At 40.7% G+C, this 6,594-nt stretch overlaps 1 pseudogene; it reads left to right on the top strand.

Annotated features, from left to right (window-relative positions):
* The first annotated feature begins 4,366 nt into the window (after positions 1 to 4,366).
* LOC124959221 (transmembrane emp24 domain-containing protein 5-like) lies at positions 4,367 to 4,902 on the top strand (annotated as a pseudogene).
* The last annotated feature ends 1,692 nt before the right edge of the window (positions 4,903 to 6,594 follow it).

Here is a 6,594-nt window from a genome sequence, read left to right as displayed (position 1 = left end):
AAGACAATCCCAATAAACCAAAGTCTGAATGTTTTCTCTGATAAGTGTATGTGTATACAAAATAGGGCAGGAGACGGTAAGGGAAGAATGAAGAAACATTGGGTTGTGTAGTGGGAAATGAGAAGAGGGGAGGTGATGGTTGGAAGGAAAGATGGTGGAATGTAACAAACATTATTACCCTATGTGCATGTATGAATACACGAATGGTGTGACTCTACATTGTGTACAACCAGAGAAATGAAAAGTTGTACCCCATTTGTGCATAATGAATTTTTAAAAACTATAAGGAAGCATACAAGATAGTTTAAGTAATAGGTAGAAAATTATTTCTTTTTTTCAAGTATAATAAAAATGTGAACAAAGTGAAAATTATGAATTTAATCTGCATGTTTGATCAAACTAAGTCATGAAATTCTGAGTGCATTTCACACTTGTGGAATATCTGAATTCACACTAGTGCCATTTGAAGTGTCAAGGGCAGCTTAAGCTTCCTTTTCCCTAATAAATCATTAGGGACCCTGCCCTGTTGCAGACTCAATCCTGAGGCATCTGATTAGACATCAAATACCCAGTGGGAACCGGTCATTCTCATCACTGAAAAGGGTTGAATTGAGAAATAATTTTGTTATTTTTCATCAGCAAATATGGGTAGATGGTTGGGTAGCATGAGGATAAAGTCATACTAATCCCTTCAGTCTTGGGATTTTCTTGGGTGTATAAAAGGAATAAAAAGCAAAACAGTTGTTTGCTAAATAAAAAAAACACAAAGATACTTACAATCAGGAGGATGGTGCAAGTGGATTTGTGTTCAGGACATGGCTGAGAGGAGAGGTGGGGTCTGTGGAAGTGCTGGACTTTCCTGTAGTGTCTGTACAGGAGACTCACCATGTATAGTCTGGTGCAGACCTTGAGGAGCACCAACAGCAGATCATGAATCAATGTGATACTTAGAAATGACCCTGAGTACTTGGTGCTAAACTGATTACTTTGACAGTAGGCATGAATATAGCCATGACCAACCAGAGTGTGATTTCTAGTGGCCAGAAGAATTTAATGATGTGGAAGTAGAGGAGAGTGTTGATGACCCAGAAGGAAAGGAACAAGGGATACATCCATGTAGGGAGGCTAAATTTAAGCCACGCCCACTGAGAGTGAACAGGACTGACAGTGATGGCTTGAAATGCACTCAGGAGAGAGGTGGTGCAGATGGAAACACCCCAGGTCACTCTGTATGAGATCTAAACTGTCTGACAACCAACATCATCCAAAAACCATCTTACTCCCATGGTTGACACTGTATCTGGTATCAATGTGAACATGATGCTCAAAGCATTGACCAACAACAGGCGCATAACTATGGGATGGATGTGCTTCTTCAGATGGGATTTAAATAAGAAGGTATATGCATATAACATGAAGAGCAATGAGTTCCCTGGGACACCAATGAAGAGTTGAGAGATGAGGAAAACCCCACAGATTGTGTCACTTGGAAACATTTCCTTCTTATCTTTCAGTGTTGGGGATGGAATCCATGTCTTAGCATACGCTAGGCAGGTGCAGTACTTCTAAACTTCACATATACCCTGGGAATATATCTTAAGGTTGGATTAGAACGTTAAATGCAGAACTTGAGCCCTGAAATGATGAGGGATTAATCATTTTAAAATTGTTTTAAAAGTGAATTTATGCATAAATATTGAGAATTCAGGGGCTAAAATGGGTGGTAAAATGTCCAGTTCTCTTATGTTCCAAGACCTGGATAGAAACTTCCAGGGCCTGGATTCCAGGGTCTCCTAGGAACAACAGATCACAGAATGAGGCAGAAAAATAAGGTGGAATTCAAGCCACCTCACTGCATTTGAGGATACTGAGTGAGGGACATGTGGTCTGTGTGAAAGTCAAGTGTGCAAGTTATCTGGCAAGTTTTCTTCTGAGCCAGACCGTGTTTCATTTTCAGCCTTTTTTTCTGTAGTCTCACCTCTCTGAAGAGCATGAACCTTCTAACAGGCAGACTACCCTGTGTACTTCAACTTCTTGGAGTTTTTAGGGCACATATCCTTCCTCCACGTCAATAACTGCTAAAAAATTATGCAATACAGCATTTTCTACCTGGGGAATTTTCACCTCCCCTCCAAATTCATTGATTCTCACAACTTGTGCAGAGCTACTGATATGCAGACAGAAGAGGTCAAGATTGCTCCTCAATGCTCAGTACAACCCAGGATATGTTTCCAGCAGAACCTGCACTTATACACTGACTGATGAACCAAGCCAACAAAGGGTGCCAGAATCCAGAGGCTTGCAACATGTATAAAATCTACACTTTTGTCCAAGGATTTCTGAAGACTTTTTATGGAAACAAAATTAGTAGATTCACAAATGTAACTGAATAGAAAAGATATAACATTCTTTCAGGTTAATATTGAAGTTGATGAGGCTAACATCTCAAGTGCACTTAATGTTTTAGTGTTTATTTCACTATTCTTTTGCTTGGGAATACTTTCTTTGTCTGACTCAGTTGCTCGTTCACCTGAATCATAGTCGTTCATTCACTGCTAGATCTCTGGTCAATTCCATATGTGTCTCCACACTGAGCAAGTCCGTGGGAACACTCTCAGGCTGCACTTTCACCACAATCCCTGCTTTGGCATGAACTGTACTGCAATGATCCCACCCTCATTATCCTGTTAATGGAGCAGCACTCAAATTATTTATTGAGCACCCACAGTTGTGGAGTCTGTTCCTCCACAGGCTCATTTCTGCCTTCCACCAATATGCAATTTAGGTTTATGAGTTAGAATTGTTTGAAATTGTGAGTCTTGACATCTTTGGGTCTGAAGACCATATTACCATTTTTGAAAATGTGTCTTGGCATTAGTGTGTGATGTGAGTTTCAGGTGAAACCTCAAGTGTTTTGATCATTTACAATTTTCCAGTTTGTGAGGCATGGCCTACCCCACCTCACTCTTAGCAGAGATCTTTCCTCAGCCATCTTCTCTCCTTCCTAGGACACCTGACTTTAGCAATTCAAATCTTTCATAATCTGATCATCCAGAACTGTTCTCAATATTCCCTTCAGTATCAGTGGAGTTGAGACTCCTCCTGCTGGGGTAGGAAGCCAGGGAAGATTTCCAGGCTCTCATGTGGACATAACCCCCTAGTCTGCACAGTCTAGATGGATGAGCTGGATTATCCACACTGCAGTTGAGAGGAAACAGGACAACTTCACTCAGGAGAGCATCCTGGGGCCTAAGGAGGTTCATACACACCAATCTTGACCTCCCAGGAGGGAAAATCAACGGAGAAATGGATGAATGCCAACCTAAAACCATGATAGGACCCAAGCAGGTTGCAAAGCAGAGCATCAGGGTGCACAATGTGGAAACAGTATGAGAGGAATTTAAGACCCAGGTTCACATGCTGTTTGCCCCACCAGTCCACAGAGAGGGGAGAGCAGGAACTTCTGTCAGAGAGTAAAACTTTGCTAAGAGCATGAAATTAAAATATTGTGGTAGTAGAAAGAGCGAAGAGGGGGTAGTGCAATACCAGATCTTTAACTCTACTACAAAGCAATAGTAACAAAAGCGGCATGGTATTGGTACCAAAATAGACAGGTAGATCAATGGTGCAGAATAGAGGACACGGACACAAACCGGAATAAATACAATTTTCTCATACTAGACAAAGGTGCCAAAAATATGCAGTGGAGAAAAGATAGCCTCTTCAACAAATGGTGCTGGGAGAATTGGAAATCCATATGCAACAGAATGAAATTAAACCCCTATCTTTCATCCTGCACAAAACTCAACTCAATATAGATCAAAAACCTTGGAATCAGACCAGAGACCCTGCATCTTATAGAAGAAAAAGTAGGTCCAAATCTTCAACATGTCCGCTTTGGTTCAGACTTCCTTAACAGGACTCCTGTAGCACAAGAAGTAATAGCAAGAATCAACAACTGGGATAGATTCAATTTAAAAAGATTTCTCTGCCAGGATCGTGGTGGGCTAGCGCCGTAGATCGTTCCCCGCGCTCTCCGGACACTACATTTCCCACAATTGCAGCCACGACGCCCATTGGTGTGGGAGAAGCCATGGGAACCTGCTGGCAGTTTGGGTGTGAGGCTGCCGGCACTGACGCTGGGCGTGAGGAGGCTTAGACTGAGGGGGTGCGGAAAGGAACCCCGAGCCCCGACCTCAGTCCCTACCCTTTGGAGGACAGCACTTCCCTCCCCCGTGGCGGCTACCTTAACTTTTTTCGTGCTCAGGATCTCCCTGCCACGCCGAGTCCAGGGAGGAAAAACGAAGCCAAGGCGCCAGTATCCACACCTCCACGCCACTTTCAGCCCAAGCTTGCCCCAGCAGGGATGGGCGACAAGATCCGGCTGCCCTTCCCCGTGTGCTCCTGGCTTCTCTGCTCCCAGTGCTGCTGCTGGGGCAGCCGGCTTCACGCCCTCGTTAGACAGCACTTCACCTTCACCCTTCCGCTGGCCAGAAGGAGGGTTTCTAGCAGCCCATGCCCCTGAAGGCCTCTGGAGATCGAGTACCAAGTTTTAGATGGAGCTGGATTAGATACTGATTTCCATCTTGCCTCTCTAGAATGCAAAACCTTAGTTTTTGAACAAAGAAAATCAGATGGAGTTCACACGGTTGAGACTGAAGTTGGTGACTATATGTTCTGTTTTGACAATACATTCAGCACTATTTCTGAGAAAGTAATTTTCTTTGAATTAATCCTGGATAATGTGGGAGAACAGGCATAAGAACAAGAAGACTGGAAGAAATATACTACTGGCACAGATATGTTGGAGATGAAACTGGAAGACATTCTGGAATCCATCAACAGCATCAAGTCCAGACTAAGCAAAAGTGGTCATATACAAACTCTGCTGAGAGCATTTGAAGCTCATGATTGAAACATACAAGAAAGCAATTTTGATAAAGTCAATTTCTGGTCTATGGTTAATTTAGTGGTCATGGTGGTGGTATCAGCTATTCAGGTTTATATGCTGAAGAGTCTATTTGCAGTTAAGAGGAAAAAAAGAATTTAAAGTTCCACCGGATTACGTACATTGAGATAAAGAGGCATAAAAACGCAATAAGCTTGTACCATTAGTAGTCTTTTCCAAAGTGTTTTCAGGTATTATCATTAAGTGTAAAACAAGTATCATTTTAATGTGCAAGGAAAGTCTTTACTTTCTGCACAAATAGTCTTATCAAGTCAGTTGTTTTTAAGTGTATATCAGGAATATTTTATAAAATACAAGTTTAATTGAATGAAGCCATATTAATAATTGCATTTTCCTAATTTTGAAAAAAGTTTTCATGTCACAGTGATTAAAGACATAAATACTGGGTCTAAATACAACACCAAAAATCTGCTTTTCCCCACAACTTTCTTTGTAAATGTGGCAGTTATAAATCAACTGTAAAATTTTTTAATATAGTAAGTTATGTAAAATCATGTGAGAATGATGTAATTATGAATTGACTGTATCAACTTTTCTCTTTATATATGCATCTCTCCTAAAAGATAAATAGAAGCATAACTTTGAAGTAAACATTTTTAGAATTTTTAAAACCAAATATATTTCAGTGTAAAATATTAGCAAAATGTATTAGTTTTATATACTTAGCCTATATCCAGAAGTTGACATTTTGGTAATTCTTGAAACCACAAAAGCATACTTTCTCATTATAATTAGGACAAGTTTTCTCTTTGAAATGAAGATAGAATTAAATGTTTTCTAAAGTGAAGATATATAGACAAAGGTTGTCAGCCTCCATAAGGATGCATTCTGTCTAGACCTTAGCTAAGGTATAGAATTTTGAAATTATATGTGAGATAAAATAATTTTATTTTTGTATTATCTGTTGACAGTATTATGTTCTAACATGATTATTCGTCGCGTTCCCTTCTGCCCGCAGAGAGATACACGACACACTGGTTGTTCATTAGAGCTCTTTATTGTTCCTCTTCTTCCTCTTTCTCCTTTCTCCTCCTTCTTTACAAGGAAGTCATGGCCATTATATATGAATCATGAGCCAATCAGGTTACAGAGCACGTGGGGAGAGCATGATAACAATGTAATACAATAAGGGCAACAAGAGGGCCCACAGCGAGCATGAGTCACCTTGTCCAATCAGAGCAGTCCATTCTGGCACTGGCTTAGTGCTGGGCCAACTTCCTTAAGCAATGTTAGCTGTTTGTTGCAAACCAGGGGCCCCGGCTCAGTGCCAGACTAGGGTGGGGTCCTCGATGTTGCAAACTGGACCGCCCCGGCTCAGTGCCAGACTAGGGTTGGGTCCGCGGTACCCCGACAATTATTGACTTGGATAATACATTATTACCAACAATTGTGAAGGAAATATTGCTAAGAAGACCTGGGCCTAGTGTAAATAAAATATCTCCTTTTCTGAGTTCTGAAAATTATTAGAAATAATAGAAAAGAACTGAAATAAACTTGAGAATATCTGATCCAAAATAAGGTTCACTTAGATGGAACTGCAAATAAATAAATACCTAGAATCTGATGACTCATCATGATATGCCAATACTAAAATAAATCATTAGAGGTTAAGTTCCAGTTAACTG

The sequence above is a fragment of the Sciurus carolinensis genome, chromosome 11, assembly GCF_902686445.1.
Source record: "Sciurus carolinensis chromosome 11, mSciCar1.2, whole genome shotgun sequence".
NCBI lineage: Eukaryota > Metazoa > Chordata > Mammalia > Rodentia > Sciuridae > Sciurus > Sciurus carolinensis.
The sequence above is the reverse complement of the archived record's forward strand: the minus strand, read 5'-3'. Positions and strand labels throughout refer to the sequence as shown.